A 19316-nucleotide genomic window follows, 5' to 3' on the forward strand; every position below is an offset into this window, starting at 1 on the left:
CCTGGCCTCAACTAACTCTTTTCAGCCTTTCTGCTCTATACCAGTGTAGTTTGCGGTATTTTATTTTAATAAGACTTCAGTAATTTTATTGTGTGTTCATCCCTGTTATGCACTGCATTCTGTGTGTGTGTGTGTGTGTGTGTGTGTGTGTATGGGTGTCTATGTTTGAGGGCGCTGAGGGATGATGATGATGTTGCAAAGACAGCATGGTATGGTAGGAAGAACACTGGTCTGGGATCCAAGATGCCAAATTAGCTGTATAACCTGCCATAAGAAATTTCTTCCTTCTGGGCCTCAGTTTCCTCCTCTATAAAATATAGATGTTGAACTAGACCAGAGATTCTTCATCTGGGGTCTGTGAACTTCTTTTAAAAAATGTTTGATAATCATATTTCAGCGTAGGTGGTTTCCTCTGTAATTTTGTATTTTATTTTATGCATTTAAAACTGTTCAGAGAAAAGGTCCCCAGGCTTCACCAGAGTGATAAAGAGGTCCAGGACACAAACAAAGGATCATGGGCTCCTGTAAGGCTCCCATAAGCCTAAAAAATATAGAAAAATGAAAACAATGATAGTAACTAGTATCATATGTATATAGCATATATAATGTATGTATATATGTGAGATAGGTACTATTTTACTCCCATTTTGTAATTGAGGAAGTGGAGGCAAACAGAGGTTAAGTGACTTGTCCAAGAGTTAGTAAGTGACTGAGGCTGGATTTGAATTCAGGTCTTCCTAACTCCATGCCTAGTACTCTATCCACCTAGCTACTTCTATGTTAAGTAATGTCTGTCATTAATAGCAAGATACATGTTTGAGTGTGTGTGTGTGTGTGTGTGTGTGTGTGTGTGTGTGTGATTCTTACATATTCACCATAGCTCTTGACTCTTCATTTTTCATTCGGATAGGGACGCTTCTTTGGTATTGACTGCTACATGATCAAATGAAATGCTAGGTCTAATAAGGATGCACATAAATCATGAGCAGTGCTGTCAGACACCCTGCTTTCTGAGCCATGCAATGGAGAGGAAAAATCTAATCTCTAAAAACAGGATTTGTTCTCTACAAGTATCAGTTAAATCTAAACGGGTCCTTTCTCTGGCAGTAAATCTCAGAGACTGTTTTAAAACCTTGACCCAGCAATCCCTGCCTTTTAATGGGATTCCTTCTAAAGTGTCAGCAAGTGGAAAAAATGAAATTTTAGAGTTTCATTTGGTCTTTCTTTTCCCTTGCAAGTACATAAAAATTATTTACAGTCATAGAGGCACTTTCTAAATTGGCTAAAATGGCAATAAACTTCCCGGCTTTGTCTAGGGAGGTATTTTGGATGGTTGAACAGCTCTTGACAATGAATTAGTATGATGAATCCAGTATTACCAGCCTTCCCTGTTGGATTCAGTCAAACAGCTGGTGAGTAACTTGTTTCCAAATATTTTTTTTTCTTTTCTCAATGTAAATGAGGATTTCTTTGGGCCATTTAGAAGAATGTAACTTGCATTTATAGACTTTGTTTAAGTAGACAAGAATTACACAAAATATCCTTTTGGTTTTAATAAGCTGAGGTCCTCTTGGTAGTGAGAAGGAAGATTTTAGTATGTTATTTATTATAGATAGAGCAACTGGCCCTGGAGTCAGGAGGACCTGAGTTCAAATATGGCTCCAGACACTTAACTAGCTGTGTGACTCTGGGCAAGTCACTTAATCCTGATTGCTTCCCTGCACCCTGCCCCACACCAGAAATATTTTATATATATATAGGTTTTTCTGTAAGGAAAGCATTTTGTCAGTTAATTGAGACATCTGAAAGCATGGTATGATGAAGAACAATGGGGGAAAACCCACTGAATTTGGAATTGTAGGACTTCGTAACTCTGCTACATCGTGTTTGGACAAATTGCTTCACTTGCCTGGGCCTCCATCTCCCCATATGTAAAATGAGGGATGGGACTAGATAGGCCTGCCAAGGGTCCTCCTAGCTTTAAAATTCAGCTCCTCTTCTCCCATCTCACAGGAAAAACTGTTAACTGCCTGCTGCTTTACCAGATAGAAGACATTAAATTGTCATCCTTAATTTAATTCACCGAATGACTCACTCGATTAGCTCTCTGAGCTTCCTCCTATCTCACTAAACAGTCCTTCTTGGTCTCATTTCACCAGTGAGGATATTTTTCTGCATCATATGGCTTGAAGAGAGAAAGGGAGGATGGCAATATTATTTCTTTAAGCTCTCAAAGGGCAATAGGAATGTAAGGACAAATGAAGATGCAAAATATATCTTCTATACCCACCAACAGTCCTCCTATGGCCATGTAGGTACTCAAAACAGTTCTAGGTGGATCATCTGAAAACCTAATTTTATTTGAGTAATAATAGCTTACATTTGCATAGATCTACAGTTTAAAAAGCCCTATCTTCTCAATAATTCTGCAAAGTAGGGTGTGTATTATGATCCACATTTTAAAGAAGAGAAAATTGCTGAAATCTCCAAAAGGTGAAGGTCAGTCTTACTCTTTCTAGATAGAAGAGGTGGCACAAGAACAAAAATCTCCTGACTCTCCCTTGAATGCTCTTTCCAGTAGAGCAGGATGTGTCTCCTACAAGATCATTTCTCACAGTTTGACCTCAGTCTCCCCATCTGTAAAATGAGGGATTTGGGCAGGATGATCTTGGTTGTCTTTTTTAGCTTTAATATTCTAGGATTCTCAGAGCCTAGGATGTGTTTGAATTAGTTATTGGAGCTAAATGATAACTGTATCAGGCCTTGGCATGTTCCTGTGAGTGTGTATGTATGTATGTACATGTGCTTGTAGAACATCAATCTTGAACATCCCTTCCTCACAGCCCCAAACCTAGTCCTCCCTCACCTCTTACGTGCAGATGGCGTATGGCTTTTTGGAGAATTTATCATTTTATTCAAGAAACGGAGAACAGAAATTTTAAGCATCCAATTTTCACACAGTCATTGAATTCATAGAGTTGAATGGGACGTTAGCAGCCCCTCTAGTCAAACCCTGTTCCCCAAATAATTCTCACTATGACATACCTGATGAGTGTTCATCCAGCCTGTATTGGGGGTCACCCTCCCCCTCTAGAGGCAGCCCATTCTTTATTTGGACAGCTCTAATCGTTAGGAAGATTCTTCTGAGATCAAGCTCAAATTGGCCTCTTTGTACCTTCTACCCATTGCTCCAGATTCTAGCCCTTTGGGGTCAAGCAGACAGCATCTAATTCCTCCTCCTTCATATGACAGTCCTGAAGACAGCTATCAGGTCTGCTTGGAACCTTACCTTCTCCATGCTGAACACTCCCAGTTCCTTTAACTGATCTCCACACGACATCAACTCAAAGCTCTCCACCATTCTGCTAAATGTTTTCTGATTTATCCATATCCTTCTTAAATTGTGGCCCCCAGAACTGCATACAATACTCCAGAAGTGGTCCGAAAACCACGAATACTCCTAAAAGCTGTGCCTCTTCTAATGCAGCCCCAGATAAAACCCATTGGCATCTAGAAAGCCCAGTGTGTTTTCCCAAGCACTTTGCACTCATGGTCTCATTCCCATCTCACTGCAGCTTTGTGCAAGGTCACACAGTATGATGTGACAGACCCTGGACATGATCAGGTCTCTCTGACTCTGATTCTAATACTTTTTCCAGTTTAACCCAATGTCAAGGCAAGAGGCTTCCCTTTTGCCCTTCTCCACTCCCCTTCCCTGCCATCTCTAAATTTATGCGAAACAAAATAGAAAAATATGGGGATGGTCATCTGAGCTTATCAGTGAACTTCATTTGTATTAAAAAAAAGTTGTTTTTTAATTTTATTTTATTCTGTAAGCACCAACACCATTCATTTCCCTATTAAAGCTCCATTTCTTTTGGTTTGGGCTTTTAATCCAATGTTATGCAGGTGCACTTTGTTAGTGAGTCATTTTGTCTAATAGATTCTTATTTACCTAATTATTCCTTCCATGCAGCTCTTCATTTTTTTTATTGTTAGGGCAAATTAAATAGAGGTTTGTGCTCTCTCTCTCTCTCTCTCTCTCTCTCTCTCTCTCTCTCTCTCTCTCTCTCTCTCTCTCTCTCTCTCTCTCGTTTTTCACTGTCTCTGTCACACACACACACACACACACACACTCACACCCCCCTACCCCCCCAAAATTCACCTTGTTTAGAAGACTGTCAAGAGTCTTCTAACAGGGACCTGATGACGCCAGGGTCCTGTCCTAGGTGCTATGAGGGGCTCTCAAAGCAGCAGAAAATAGACTCCCGGAGTTGCTAGAGCTAGCAGAGGGGGACTTTGCCCCATGGTGCTGACATGAAGAGGGGAATTACATTTCCTCAGGGGAGAACAGTGTCATGACGTCTCACCTCATGGTCCTCTGCCAGTTACTTCTATCGGTCCACAATGCCAGGAGATACAACTGTCCCCACCCCACCTACCCCCAAGACTCTGCAATGATGTCATTGCTCTCTTAGGGCTTCCCTCCCCTCCAAAATTCTGTGGTATGGGAGGACCCAACTGACCACTTCTCTCCTCTGCCTTAGATCAGACTGTGCTGCCAATGACTGCCCTCTCTCAGCCAATGAAAATATTCCTAGTTGGACTCTGCTAAATTCCTGCTGTTGGGATTAACAGTTTCCCTGGGGCAAAAGCATTCATATCTTTAAAAAGTTTTAGGAAGATTTTCAAAGCCATAAATAGACATATGGGGCATAGAATCAGGATTAGATGGGCTAAGTCAGGGAAAGTTTCTGAGAGCCTAATTTTGAGTATGACTAGAATAGAAATCCAGGTGAGTTTTCATTCATCCCTACATTCTGGCAGTCAGCAAGAACCTTTCCCTTGGCATTGTTTTCACAGCTATCTCCATCCTCTTGGTGCTCTTGCTACCATCCTAACTTAGGCCCTTATCTCCTTGCCTTCACTATCTTGCCCCTTGAATCAAATTTATTCACCACTGCTGGGTTAATTTTCCTAAACTACCCCTCGATTACTTCATTCCAATTAAAAATTTCCAGTCATTCCCCATTGCATTATCAGTTGTAATAACATCAACAAGATGTTACTAAGCACACACTATCTGCGGGCAAGGTTTGAGATCTTTCAAGTGCAAAGACAAAAATGAAACAGTCTCTTGGGACTTAGGCTACCGAAGGAAGGTAACATGTACATATATAAGCATAAACAAAATACATATAAGATAACTACTGTTAGTTACTTTGGTAGAAAAGGTACTGGCAGTTGTGGGGATGGGGGAATCAGGAAAGATTCATGTAAAAGGTGGCATTTGAACAGAGCTTTGAAAGAAATTAGGAATTCTATGAGGTACAAGTGAGAAGGGTATGGAGGACAGCTAGCATGCAAAGGCACAGAGATGGAAAGATAGAGTCATCTGTGAGAAACAAGAAAACCAGTTTGACTAGACTGTAGCGCATATCTGTCAGTCAATCAACAAGCATTTATTAAGTGACTACTAAGCACTAGGCAAGGGAGTCATGTATTACATGGCTAGCCATATAGATTGGAGCCAGATTGTGAAAGGTGTTAAATGCCAAAGAGAGGATCTTGTAGTTGATCCTCCTGGTATAACAAGGAGACACTGGAGTTTATTGAGCAGACAAGTGACACAGTCACATCTATACAATGACAATGAGAGAACTGATGAACTCCTAATGCAGATTGAGACCTTTTTTTTTTAACTTTATTTTCCCCCAGTATGGCTAATGTAGAAATATATTTTGCCTGACTTCATATGTATAATGGGTGTCATATTTCTTCCCTTCTTAATGGATAGGAGAAGGGGGTGAAGGAAGGAAGAGAATTTGGAATTGAAAATAATAATTTTAAAAATGTAATAGCTATGAATACTTTGGTACCGATAGCTCTTCCCCATCTTCTCTCTCTCTTTTCGCTTTAAAGCTTTAGGCATGGGATTGTGGGGTAAGACAGTATGACCAGTTTTGTCATTCTTACTGTATGTTGCCAGGTTATTTCCAGAAATATTACAAAATGTTATGATTGCATTGTGTGAAGTAATATGGAAAATATGAGATTTATCACTTGAGTGTCATTGGATTTTGATTGAAGAAAGCCAACTACATTCTCCAACAACAACATCAAGGTTCATTTCCCTATTAAAGTCGTTACCTTGAGTCTAGGCTTTCAAGCCATTCTTGATCAGGAGTACCTGATTAGTCATTTGTCTGATCCGTTGGAGGTTACTGAGCTGCTTCGTGCATGTAGCTCCCCATTTTTTAATTATTAAAGTGAATTCAGCAGTATGCATTTACATTTGCATACATTGGCTAAGAAAATGCTGATCATGATTCATCAGTCCAATCAATGGAGGTGATGGGAATGGTTGGGGGTGGTGGGGATGGTTGGCAGTGGTCCTTACGCCAACAAACAAAATATGAAAACGTCCCTCTCCCTTTAAAAATGTACCCATTATGTGGCATTTTTCCACTGGAGGCTTTAATCTCATGAAATTTGAATTCTCATAAAATAATTACCTATGTGCAGAAAATCAGAATTTTCTGGCATTTGAAACTGTGTTGTGCCCTGCCTCCCAAGAACCACATCTCAGGCAGCTGTCTACTCCTTTTTGAGGATCTGAATCATATTGATCACAAGCAACGTGGGAGGTCCTGAATGAAGGTAGTGGTTATGATTTTGAAAGCCATAGTGGAAACTAATTGGGGATAGATGAGGGTGGGATAAAAGAGAGGAAGTTGAAAGTAATTCTAAGGTAGCTAGCTTGAGTTGTCTGAATAGTGCTAACAATGATGGCCAGGAGAAAGATCAGGAAAACAGTATTGTGACTGGGTGCTTAGGGGAGAGAGAGCCGGTAGGGTCTGTTCTGGGAAAGTTACTTTTCATGAAGCACCACTGACTCAGTGTGTAGTATATAATGTGTTTTACAAACCTTAAAGCTTTATATTATCACTCATCCAGGCTGGAACACCTCTCCCCCAGACAGATTGATTGTGATTTGAGGGAATTCTGGGATAAGGTACCGCGTTCAAGATTCTCTGACTGCTGAAATCCACCATCAGAATAATTTCTTTGTGTAAAAGCATCCAAGGCTCCAGTTATAATTTGCATATATGTTGGGAATCTTTGTTAGCCATTCACATTATAGCATGAGCTAATCTATCTGTTTAGCTTTTCTTGTTCATTAGAACCCCGAGAGAATGCATGGCGCTCAGGAGGTGGAGATTCTGGTGGAATGCTCCGGTGTGGGGATCTACCTTGGGAAGAGGGGTGCAGCATGAACCACTGAGTCAAGGAAAAGGAGGTTGCTGAAAGTGGAGGCTGTCGGAGATGCAAACACTGTCTTCCTCTCGGTTTGGCCTTGGGCCTCCCTGGCTGTGACTCAGTGTGTGAGAGGGAAGGGCTAAGCCTTAAGGGGCATCCAGACTCTGTGGCTGGGAGGTGGAGGCTGGGCTGGTGTCTGTGATACTTTACTTGGATATGAGCCTCTTCTCTGGAAGGAACTTGCTTTTTTTAAATGAGCTTCCCGGTTGCTGGGGGATTTTTAGGGGGAATCCTAGAAGGCAATCACCACTGTGATCCATTGTTCTGGGGAGGTTGTTTGAAAGCATCAAAATGTCCAGAAAGGGTGGAGTAAAGATTGCTATTCATGAATGGCTTATTTCTTTTAAGGAAATGATACACAACAAGCAAACAATAGTAATGAAAAAGTTGGCATTATCCCTTTCTTGTAAGGGGGACCTGGGACTTTATGTGGGGGCTCAGGGGAGAAGAAGGCATCCTTAGAGTGGGGAGGAAAAGTAGGAGGGGAGTTTCCAAGACAAATTATAATAACCATTGATCTTCCCCTCTTGACTTTGCAGGGTAGGGTGGTACAGACTGTCCTGCAGAGCCAGAGAGAGGAAGAAAGCCCTCCCACCCTTGCCCTTCTAGAGTAGGAACTTCTTCCTTTAATCCCTTTTCCGCATACACATTCTTCCTCTCATCCCTTTCTCTCCATTCCATCCTTCTCTCTCTCCTCCTCATTTCATTTTTTTCTTGCTCACTCTCTCCCCTACCTTTCTCTCCCCTCTCTCTTCCCTTCCTCTCCCCTTTGCTTGTCCTTTCTGTCTATTCCACCTCTCCCTCAAATCTAATTTACTAATCCATAAAATGAAAAGGTGGAACTAGATGATCCCAAAGGTCCCTCCCAGCTCTAAATCCCCACCTTTCTGTACACTGGCAGAAAAACTCTCAAAAAAACCAGAGTCCTTACAGATGGGAATGTGCAGTCTAGTTAGGGAATAGGGACAAAGGGGGCAAAATAACAGTGACCAAGATAGACATAGATTATCAGGTACTAACACAGACTAAGGGCTGCAGAAATTCAGAAGGAAGAGGGATCCCCACAGAGTGGAGTGTGGGGGAAAGCTTTCTGGACCTGGGACAGGAGCTAGGCCTGGAAGATTAGCTGAGTCTGGATAGGACGAAGGAGAATCAAGGAACTGGTTAGAGGAGCAGGGAGCGAATGAAGCCAAGCTTAGCATTTGATCATGTGGGAAGACAGTTATGGTCACTGTGTTCCAGGGCTCCAGCTGATACTGACTAGCTCCCCCGATGTCCAGTCATGAAAGCATGTACTTTTACTCACAAAGGGAGCTGGGTGAGGGAAGGTCTATCTGAGACAGGACAAATCACTGCCTGGTCTTGGAGAAATAACTCTAAGCTTATGATCTACTGTTGGCAGGTGGAATTCTCATTAGAAGAGCAACACGATTGCCTTCTTGTAATGCGCTGTGAGTAAACAGATCTTTGAGATGGCTAAAAATGTTGACAGTTTGCATAGCACCTTTCTTTTGTGTCTCTATACAAGGGTGTAACTCATTTATTATCCACCTTACACTCCACTTACTAACTTACATGAAGGAGGTAATGAAAAGAGCTCACATTTATATAGGTTTTTAGACTTTTACACAACCCTGTGAGGTAGGATCTATTTAACATGTTGATATTTTAAAATAGAACCATAACTAAGGAGGGATACCAGGGGCTTTGCCTCATGGTGCTGATCAGGAGGGAGGTGAGCTTTCTCCCTCATAGCAAACACGGTCTTTGCCTGGTGTTTTGGCCACAGTATCATGTGATGCAACCATCTCAGCCTCCTGTTTCTTTGTTGACCCTCTTTCTGGACTTACCCTCTTGACCCTACCAGAGAAAGAGGTGGCCTCGCTAAACCTTCCAAGTTATGGGCTGCCCTTCACCTACTACAATGGCATTATCAGTCAGACTGCCCTCTGCCCAACTGAGTATGCCAAGGGTATGATGATTCCTACTAAAGGCTCTGTTTAAAAAACATTACATTGGCAGAGGGATGATTTCCTTTTCAAGGGTTGGTGGGGAGGTATGGGGGTATGGTGGTTGACCTGTCTGGCAACCAATGGATAGCAGCACTCCGATTCCTTCTTTGTACTTCTCTCAAGACCTTACTGCCTCATTTTCTATGGATGACCCCTTTTGTCATTTTATTAACTGGATTGGGGAGGGGATGGGAATCAATTGATCAAAGACATCCTGATAACTCCATAACTTCGTAGTATGCATACATACTACAAAAGTAATTTCTAGAAAGAGGCATTAGCAGCTAGGGGTATTTGGAAAGACCTCATGAAGTCCTCATATAGGAGATGACAAACTCCTAGAGTTTAGAGGTCAGACATCATGTCTTCTTTGGTGTCCTATACAGTGTCTAGCACAAGGCTGGGCATATAGGAGGCATCTGATAAATACGTACCTGAAAGATAGAAGCTAGGGCAGCTAGGTGGAATGGTGGATTGAGTACTAGGTCTGGAGTCAGGAAGACTCATCTTCTTGTGTTTATGTCTGACTTCAGACACTTAGCAGCTTCATGACCCTGGGCAAGTCACTTAACCCTCAGTTTCCTCATCTATAAAATGAACTGGAGACAGAAATAGCAAACTACTGTAGTATCTTTGCCAAGAAAACCCCAAATGGGGTCACGAAGAGTTGGATACAACTGAAACGACTGAACAACCAGATAGGAAATGGGGCAAGGAACAGAGGGAACTTGCTACAAAAAACCCCAGCCCAATTGACTACGTAATCATATAGTTAGACCTGGGAAGGAATTTAGCAATTATTTAGTTCAACTCTTTTTACTTCACAGATGGGAAAACTAAGGCCCCAAATGGAGAAGTAACTGGTCCAAGGTAATAGCTAGCAGAACTGGAACTCAAGCCAGGCCTTCTGACTCCAAGTTCAGTGCTCTTTTCCCCACATCATGTTTCAAATTCCTATGAAGGCCTTTTTTTTTTGGTTTCTTGTTTTTCCTTGGCAGAGTCAGACTCCTCTAGAGGATAATGCTGACTTGTCTAAACCTCTGGCATACTTTTGGGTTAGACTAGAGTTGAGGTAGTAGTGTCCCAAGAAGTCTGGCTCTCTCTTACCCAACCCCCTGAACTATTTTGAGGAAGCCACCTAGCCTTGACTTCCAGAACTTCTCTGTCCAATGATTCCCACATCCTTAGCTCTGCCCTGAGCTCACCTTTCCCCCTTGTCCATCCCTGCACTGCTAGGCAAGCAGGAACTGCTCCTCCTGTGGGAATCTTAAGCCTTCAGTCTCTCAGGGTTTCTTTAAAGCCAGGCTTTGGCCCACTGCACCTGCTTGTTCTCCTCTTTTCTACCCACTCCCCCTCACCTAACCCCAGACCTGCTGACATAACAGACTTTTCCACAAGCCCACAGGCCCTCCTCATGCTTCAGCTGTGGGTTCCTGAATCAGGGAATGGTGCCAGGCATATGACCTGGGTTACTCACTACCTGGTAATTACCGGCCCTTGTTTCTGTCTGCTAAGTGTGCATTACGATTAACATGTCCTGTCAGCTCACAAAACCCTAAATGTAAAAACAAGCCCCTGTGATTGATGGGCTTTGGGGCCCTTAATTGCCACTGCACGTCCACTAGTTTCTCTGCTGCGCCCTGTTGCCAGAGAGGGAGGCCCCAGTAGACTAGGTCTCATTCTGTTGTGCCAGCGTTTTGTGGGTCACCAGCCAGCTTCATGTAAAGGCAGAGTACATATTGCTTTTGTGGTACAATTTGAGGGGTGCAAAGAAATTCCTCAACCATTCCTCTTTTCACAAAATCTCCTATTCTTGATAACTGAAATTTTGCAATTAGATTGTTGTTTTTTTGTATTAAGCATGAGTACTGCCCATTCCTTTCATACTTGAACTGGAGTTATCACTGCACCTCCATACCTCCCCACCCCCCACCTCCAGTCCTACTTTCATCCAGGGAAGAGAAGACCAGGGGTGGCTCCATAGGTTTCAAGTTTATGGTGATTGATTTTATGTAGAACAGTGACAAAAGGGTCCCTTCAAGCTCCAGATCTATGATCCTATGACTGGTTGTATTTTATCCCACTCAGTACCTATTGGTTGAAAATCTTGCTAGAATTTCCTTGGTATCCAGTATCTGGCATATAGTAGGTGCTTAATAAATGCTTGTTGATTGAGTCAGAGGATCTGGATTCAAATCCTACCTCTACTTGTATGAACTTGGGCTCACTTTGCAATCCTGGGCCTCAGTTTCCTTATTTTAAAAATCAATCAATCAACACTTATTAAAGCCCTGTTATGTTCTAGGAACTGTGCTAAGGAACTAGAGGTACAAAAAGAGGCAAAAGTCAGTCTCTGCCCTCATTGACCTTACAATCTAAGCAGGGCAACAACATGCAAACACATATACACCAAACAAGTTATATACATGATCAAAAGGAAATAACTAGCAGAGGCGGGGTTGGAGAAGATTTCCTTCAGAAGGCAAGGTTTCAGTTGGGACTTAAAGAAAGCCAGGAGGGTCAAGGGATTAGTTTAGATGACCTCTTAAGTCTTCTGACAACTCTAGATCTTTAATTCTGATTGATATCCACTAAAGATTGGGGGGGGGGGGGGGGCAGAAAGAGCACAAATTACAGCCTGGGGCACTTGGGTTAGGCAACAAATTCCTTAGAAACGAATTCATTTTATAGACAAGGTAAATGAGGTGACTAAAATCTTGGTCACCCAGTTATTAAGTGACAAGAGTCATACTTAAATGCATGTCTTCTGAGTTCAAGTGCAACACAAACTCCCAATGCACCATGGTGCCTCCTCATCAAGACAAGCATTAAGGGAAGGTGAGGCACACATCTGTTTTAGTTGATTCAGGTGTCATCCTACTTAGGAGCAGAGAGAGATATCCAATAACAGCTCTTATTCCTGCAGATTTGGGGCAGCTAGGTAGAAGTCAGGAGGATTTATCTTTCCAAATTCAAATTTGGGCTGAGACACTCACTAGCTGTGTGACCCTGAGCAAGTCACTTAACCCTGTTTGCCTCAGTTTCCTCATCTGTAAAATGGACTGGAAAAGGAAATTGCAAGCCACTCCAGTATTTTTGCCAAGAAATCCCCAAATGAGGTCCTGAAGAATCAGACCCAACTGAATAAAATTCTACTTACTCCTGCAGATTTAGAGAACAGTAATGGAAGCGAGGTCAGCCTGAATGAATGAAAAGTATAAAGTAGAGTCTCTTTTAAAGAAATGCAGTTTTCTTGCTCTCAAGTACACAGAAACCCAAATGAACAGTGAACAGTGCAGTGTTGTACAAAGCAAGGGCTCTCAGGAGGAAGAGTTCTGGTCTTAGAAGCCAGGGACCCGACCCTGCTCCTTACAAGCTGTGTGACCTTGGGCAAATCACTTAACCTCTGGGAGCCTTTGCTCCCTCATTTTTAAAAGGAAGAGGTTGGGACCCTAAGGTTCCTTTACAGGTCTAACTCTGTGATCCCTATGAGCCTCAAGTGAATTATATGTAAATAGATGTTGCTGAAATTCTTAAAATCAATTTTTCTTTAGGAAGTTAAAATTCTTTCTGGCCCCCCATCCACATTTTATCTCTTTTTCAATAATGCCAATGTGAACTAGAGGAAGGTAAATAGTTCGGCCTGTAGTTCTTCCTGACCACAGATCCTCATTTCTTAGGATTCCAATTGATAATATCTTATGCTTACATGGGCACTTAAAGTAGCCCAAGTATTATTCCACTGTTTGACAAATAAGGGAACCAAGGCATAGAGGTTTTAAGTGACTTAAGGTAAAAACCAGGGCTGGAGTTTGTCTCTGACCTCCTAGTCCAGTGTACTTTCCATTATAACACTGTGTTTGCCATAGAAATCTCTACCTCTGAGATCTCCCTACCAATTCACTGGGCTTGGCTCAATGCCATTCAGTTTTCATGTTTCTGGGTTGTTTTACTATGAGCCCTTTGGGACAAAGACTGTGTCCTAGCTTGTGGTAAGCAGCATGGTTTTGGGGAAAGACATCTGAATCGGGGTCTGAAGACATTTTTCTGATCCCAACCCTGACACATACTGGCTGTCCAACCTTGGGCAGATGGCTTTACCTCTCTGATCTTCACACTTCTCATCTGTAAAATGTGGATAAAGATACTTGAATTAACTATTTGAAAGGGTTGTTGTGAAGTGCTGGGTAAAAATATGAAGATGGCATTTTTTCATACTCAGATTCATACTCAGATTGTTTAGCAGGTGCCTGTGGTTTGTGTATCTTTGTATCTTTCTGAGTGCCTAGCACAGGGTCCTGCATGTAGTAGACATTTAAAAAATGTTCCTTAAACAGACTCAGCTATGCTTCTTGGTTTGTTAGTCTCGGTCTAAGCTTATCCAGTAATGATACTTTTATCAGTTACAATTTGCTAAATGTTTAACAAACATAACTCATACAACAATGCCATCTTTTAAATTAAATTCGTCAGGGAGGGCTAGGAGGTATGTATTTCTTAGCTGGTATGGGGCCATAAACACATAGGGGCATCTGGAAGCATTAGCCTGTGTGGAAATGCTCAGGACCTAGCTGGAAATTCCCTACCTCTTCGCCTGACATTTTTACATGCCTTATTATTCTTTCTGGGTCACCCTAAATACAAAATGTAATTGGTCTTGACTAAAATGGTAAAGTCTACAAAGTTTGTCTTGAGGGCTTTCCCAACTCCCTTTTCCCCCATTCTCTCCCAATTTGTGTTGCCTCTGCCTCTTATTTTCTAGTTTTCTAGCTGTCATGTTGTAGTTCAATTTAATTCAATTCAATAAACATATATTAAGAGCCTACTGTGTATCCACTGTACTAAGTACTAGGAACACAAAGACAGAGATGAAAGTCTCTGCTTTCCTTTCTATTGGGGGAATAAAATATGCCTACAAATTAGTAAACAGAAAGTGCACATACGTGATGCCATACAAAGTAATTTTAGGAAGAGTGTACTAATTGCTAGGGACATAATGAAAAGCCTGTATAGAAAGTGGCATTGTGTGTGTGTGTGTGCTTGTGCTTCATTGCTGAAGAAGACCATGCCATCAGAGAAATGATGACATAACTTGCACTTGACTTTGTTTTGAGTGCGGGAGGGCTGTTCAGATCACCAGCCTCTCTTCTCCTCTAGAGCCATCTGAATCCAGTGACCAGATATTCATCAGGATGACTGGAGATGACCCAGGATGAGGCAATTGGGGTTAAATGACTTGCCCAAGGTCACAAAGCTAGTGAGTGTCAAGTGTCTGAGGTGAGATTTGAACTCAGGTCCTCCTGACTCCTGCACTGGTGCTCTATCCACTGTACCACCTAGCTGCCCACTGAAGGTGACATAAGCTATACTTTGAAGAAAACTAGAGATTCCTTAAGGTAGAGGTGAGGAAGGAATGCTTTCCAGACTTTACCATGGGTAGAGTCTGGAGATAGAATGCTGTATATGAAGAAGAGCCCACAGGCCAGTTTAACTTCAATAAAGAGGATGTCAGGGGGATTAATATGAATAAGCTTGGAATGAGAGACGGTAGCCAGACTGTAGAGGGATTTAAATGATAATCTGTGGATTTTGCATTTTATCCTAGAATTAATAGGGAGCCACTACGGATTTTTGAGTGTATGCGCATGCAGCCATGGGTGTGAGGGGTGACATAGATCTGTGTTTTAGGAATATCACTTTGGAGAATGAATTGGAAAGGGGTCAAAGTGCAATGGGGCAGACCAACTAGAAGGCTATCTCAATAGTTTCAGTGAAAGATAAGGGCTCGAAGGAGGGCAAGGGGCTGTTCTGTGAGAGAGGCGGTGATAAGATTGACAAGATTTGACAATCAATTAGATATGGGTGGTGGGGGAGAGTGAACGGTCCAGCATGACTCCAATATGGTGAACCTGGGTGACTTGAAGGATGGTAGTAAGCTCAAGAGAAACTGGATATTTGTATTGTAAATACTGAGCCAAAAATCACGGGGAGATAACCTTTGGTGAAATGGGACTAGAGTTCAGAGATAAGGGCTAGGGTCTAGCTGGTAGACATGTAGATTTAGGAATCATCTGCATAGAGATGATAATGAAAGCCATGGAAGCTGACTAGGTGACCAAGGGCAAATATAGAGAATAGAGAAAGGGGTCCTTAGGGAGAGCCCACAGTTAGTGGGTGGGAGGATGATGAAGGTGATTTAGCAAAGGAGACTGGAAAGGAACATTCAGTGGTTGGAAGAGAATCAAGAGAGGTATATAAGCTAAGGAAAGAGAGTATCTAGGAGGAGGGCACAGTCAATTGTTTCAAAAATTGCAAAGGGATCATGCATAATGAAGCCTGGGAAAAGAGGATGGGATTTCGTGGTTAAAAAAGATTACTGGTGACCTTGGAGCAAGTAATTTCAGGCAAGCAGTGGAAGCCAAATTTCAGGAGATTGAGAAGTAGAAGGGGAGGAATTGAAGGCGATAGTTCTAGACCTATTTTTCCTCTGAGCCATTTGAAATCTGCTCTCCCCAAATCAGGGTGTGTGTTAGGCTATTCATGGATTTCCTCTCCTGTATCAGAGATCCTAAGATGGAAGGGTCACTAGTCCACTAAGGGAGTCCCTGTCATTTTCACCATAGCAACCCAGTCTTCCCTGTTGGTGAGAATTTGCTCCAGAATATAATTTCTATCTTTTGAAGGAGCAAAGTCATAGAGACTTGGTAAAGGTCCTCAGATTTTGAGAAAGAGGACAGAGGATATTTCCTTGGAGAGCAAAGGGAGAGCATAATTTCCTTTTTCATTTGTAAATTTATGAATAAATTTATATTTGTAAAATAAATTTTATAGAAAATTTAATTAATAAATATAATAAAATTTATCTAAACATGAATTTTATAAATAAATTAATAAGGATAGCGGTGAAGACAACCTTGACTGCTGATTCAGCGCTAAGGTCTGGGGTAACCAAAGCTCAATTTTTTCACTTATTTCAATAAATCAGTCCACACCCAAGTTGCTGAAAACTAGGTACCCAGCTAGCTCTGAGCTAGGGGGGCCTATCAGAGATATAGGAGAAGACCCAGTTTTTTCCTTGGGGAGTTTATGTTCTAACTGAGGTGTTAAGATTTAACCCTAATAAAAGAGAATAAAGCAAGACATCGGACTAAGTAGTAAATGGGGTGGTACTAGTTGTAAGTGCTTATAAGAGGTCCCAGAAGGAGACATCAGTTTGGGCCAGGAGCCTCAGGGAAGGCTCATGGAGCCACAGGGACTTAAACAGGAGAGTTATATAATTGGTTGGGGTTTGGGTGCTGGGAAGCAAGAATTCTGACTGGCAGTCGAGGTTGTGAAGTTGAGGCAGGAAGTTGCAGGGTCAGCCTGCCCTGGGAATAAGCTGAATACCTAAAGAATTTTGAGCGATTTATCGTCATAAACGTTCAAATCAGATTTATATCTTGCTGAGGTTGTATAACTCTGCTTTGTAAACCCAGTCCCTCAAGTTTATGACTGTGACTAGATATATAGAAGGAAATACAAAGTTCCCTAGGCACCCAGCATCCACAGATCTTTTGTGGGAACAAGTCATCTTGCATTGTCCTTGTTGTGGGCCCCATAGTGGACAATTTAAAGCTTGTGAAAGTGGTGGATTCTTTGGTAGCCCCTCAGAGCTAATGTGTCAAAGGAAAATTCACTCTAGAAAAGGGAAAATGCTAAGGTCTCCTAGTGGAATCCAAGAAGAAATTTCAGAAATATTCTTTGGTTCGAAGTTCATTTTAGGCTCACAGATTACTTAATCTCTCTGAGCCTCAGTTTCCTTCTCTGTAAAATAGCTATAAATATCATGGTCAGAAAGACTCTGTCATTCTAATTTCTACTCTAGCTTATTCCTGGCAAGCAATTTGGAAGAAGCAGAAAAAGCACTGAGTTTGGAATAAGATAATCTGGCTTCAGATTCTTTCTCTGCTACTTACTTCCTCAGTTTCCACATCTGTAATTTAAGGGGAAAGAAGGAAGCCAACAAGCCTACTCTATGCCAGACATTGGGCTAAACACTTTATAAATACTATCTCATTGATCCTCATAACAAGGTGGGAGGGGGGAGGAATGCTATTATTTTCCCCATTTTACAGTTGTAGAAACTGAGACAGACAGAGGTTAAGTGACTTGCCCAAGGGTCACCTGGTTTAGTAAGTGTCTGCAATCATATTTGAACTCAGGTCTTCCTAATTCCACACCTAGTACTCGATCCATTGCCCCACCTTTTTCTGTTGTCTGTTCAATTGTCTCTTCCTGACCCCATGGACCCTGGGGTTTTCCTGGCAAAGATATTAGAGTCGTTTGCCATTTCCTTCTTCAGTGGATTAAGGCAAACAGAAGTTGAGTGCCTTGCCCAGTCATGTAACTAGCAAATGTCTAAGGTTGGATTTGAACTTAGGTCTTCTTTATGCTGGGCCCCATGCTCTATCCACTGAACCACCTAGCTGCCTCTAATAGGTTATGTTAGAAGGGCTTGAAGGTTTCTTGCCTTGTGTAAACCTATGATCTGTCCATAGACTAGCCAGATGAACAGAAATAAAAATATATGAAACATACTGAAATAGGATATTTTTGTTTTTTAAAAAAATTCTGAACCTATACACTAAGTAAAACAAATATTTCTATCTAGTAGAACAGAAGAAAAGGATTGTAGGTAAAACTGCGAATCCAGAATAGAGGGTATTTTTAAATAAGGGAAGATGGTTGGTGGGAGTGGAGAGGATTAGGGACAACTTCTGATTAAAAATGTCAACTTCTTTCCAGTGCAGGAGCCTCCCTGTTCTGTTTCTTAGTTGCTGACACAGTATTATTTAGACATCTTTGAGTCATGCGTTGACCTTGTTCTATTTCCTCTGAGTCCATGTAAAGAAGAGGTTATGTTGTGATTTGGCTATGAAAGAGATTACAGATAGAAATCTCACAGAAGGGACTGCTGACATTCGAGGGGGAGGGGCAAATGGTGGCAGAATTGTTAGATGGTTCAGTTCCAACGTACAGCTCTGTAGACAGATTCTCTCTGAACTGACTCAGCTTCTTCCTTCTCACCCAGGGGAGTCTTGTTGCTGTTTTAGGAAGTCTTGCTCTGTATGCCTGTAGGTTTCATAGACTGCCATTATTTTCAGCCGTTTGCAAATGTGTCTAAAGCCAACTAGAGTGAAGTGGGAGACACAAGGGCTTTCTATCTATACCCAAACCATGTTCAACCTGCTGAGGAATTCAGATGTGGGTATAATGGAGTAATGAACTTTTTCTCTAAAGTGCACCGAGCTCAGGGTGTCTTGTGATGGTGGAAGCAGGCCAGGCCCATCTTTGTGTCCTTGGTAACTAGCACAGTACCTTGCACATTTTGTGGTTAAATTGTCTCACTTTGTGACCCCATTTTGGGGTTTTCTTGGCAGAGGTACTGGAATGATTTGCTGTTTCCTTCTCCAGCTCTTCTTTACAGATAAGGAAACTGAGGCAGACAGGGTTAAGTGACACACAGTTAGTAAGTGTCTGAGGCTGGGTTTGAATTTATGAAGCTGAGTCTTCCTGATTCCAGTGCTCTATCCACTGTGTCAGTTGCTCATAACAAGAATTTAATAAATGTTGGTTAAATTGATCTGAATTAGATCTCACATGCTACTGGATTTGAACTCAGGTCAGCTACTCACTACCAGAATGACCCTGGGCAAATCACTTGAACTCTTTGGGCCTCAGTTTCCTCATCTGTAAAATAAAAGAATTAGCTTAGAGACTGTCTAAGGTCCCTTCTAGCTCCTGATATATGAACTATACCATAGGAAGCACTGAGAAGGCCATCTGATAACCCTGACACTTGAATTTTCTTTAATAGGGAACATAGTCTGCCATTCCGCATGTGGAATTTATTTGTTGACTGATTCACATTTGATCTAAGGCTTATATGCAGATGCCTCTGGGAAAGGGGTTCCAGGGACTTAGATTCACATGAGAATGTAAATG

At 41.9% G+C, this 19316-nt stretch overlaps 1 protein-coding gene across 9 annotated transcripts in view; it reads left to right on the forward strand.

Moving 5' to 3' along the window:
* RALB (RAS like proto-oncogene B) overlaps window positions 1-19316 on the forward strand; it is a 103305-nt gene that overhangs the window by 18635 nt on the left and 65354 nt on the right. The window contains exon 1 of one of the 9 annotated variants that reach the window (XM_072613376.1): window positions 1317-1412. The exons of the other annotated variants lie outside the window; for them this stretch is intronic. The gene's annotated coding sequence lies outside the window, so the exon portion shown is untranslated. Of the gene's footprint in view, window positions 1-1316; window positions 1413-19316 lie in introns of those variants that run through there. 9 annotated transcript variants of the gene reach the window in all.

Source organism: Notamacropus eugenii, chromosome 5 (genome assembly GCF_028372415.1).
Source record: "Notamacropus eugenii isolate mMacEug1 chromosome 5, mMacEug1.pri_v2, whole genome shotgun sequence".
Taxonomy (NCBI): domain Eukaryota; kingdom Metazoa; phylum Chordata; class Mammalia; order Diprotodontia; family Macropodidae; genus Notamacropus; species Notamacropus eugenii.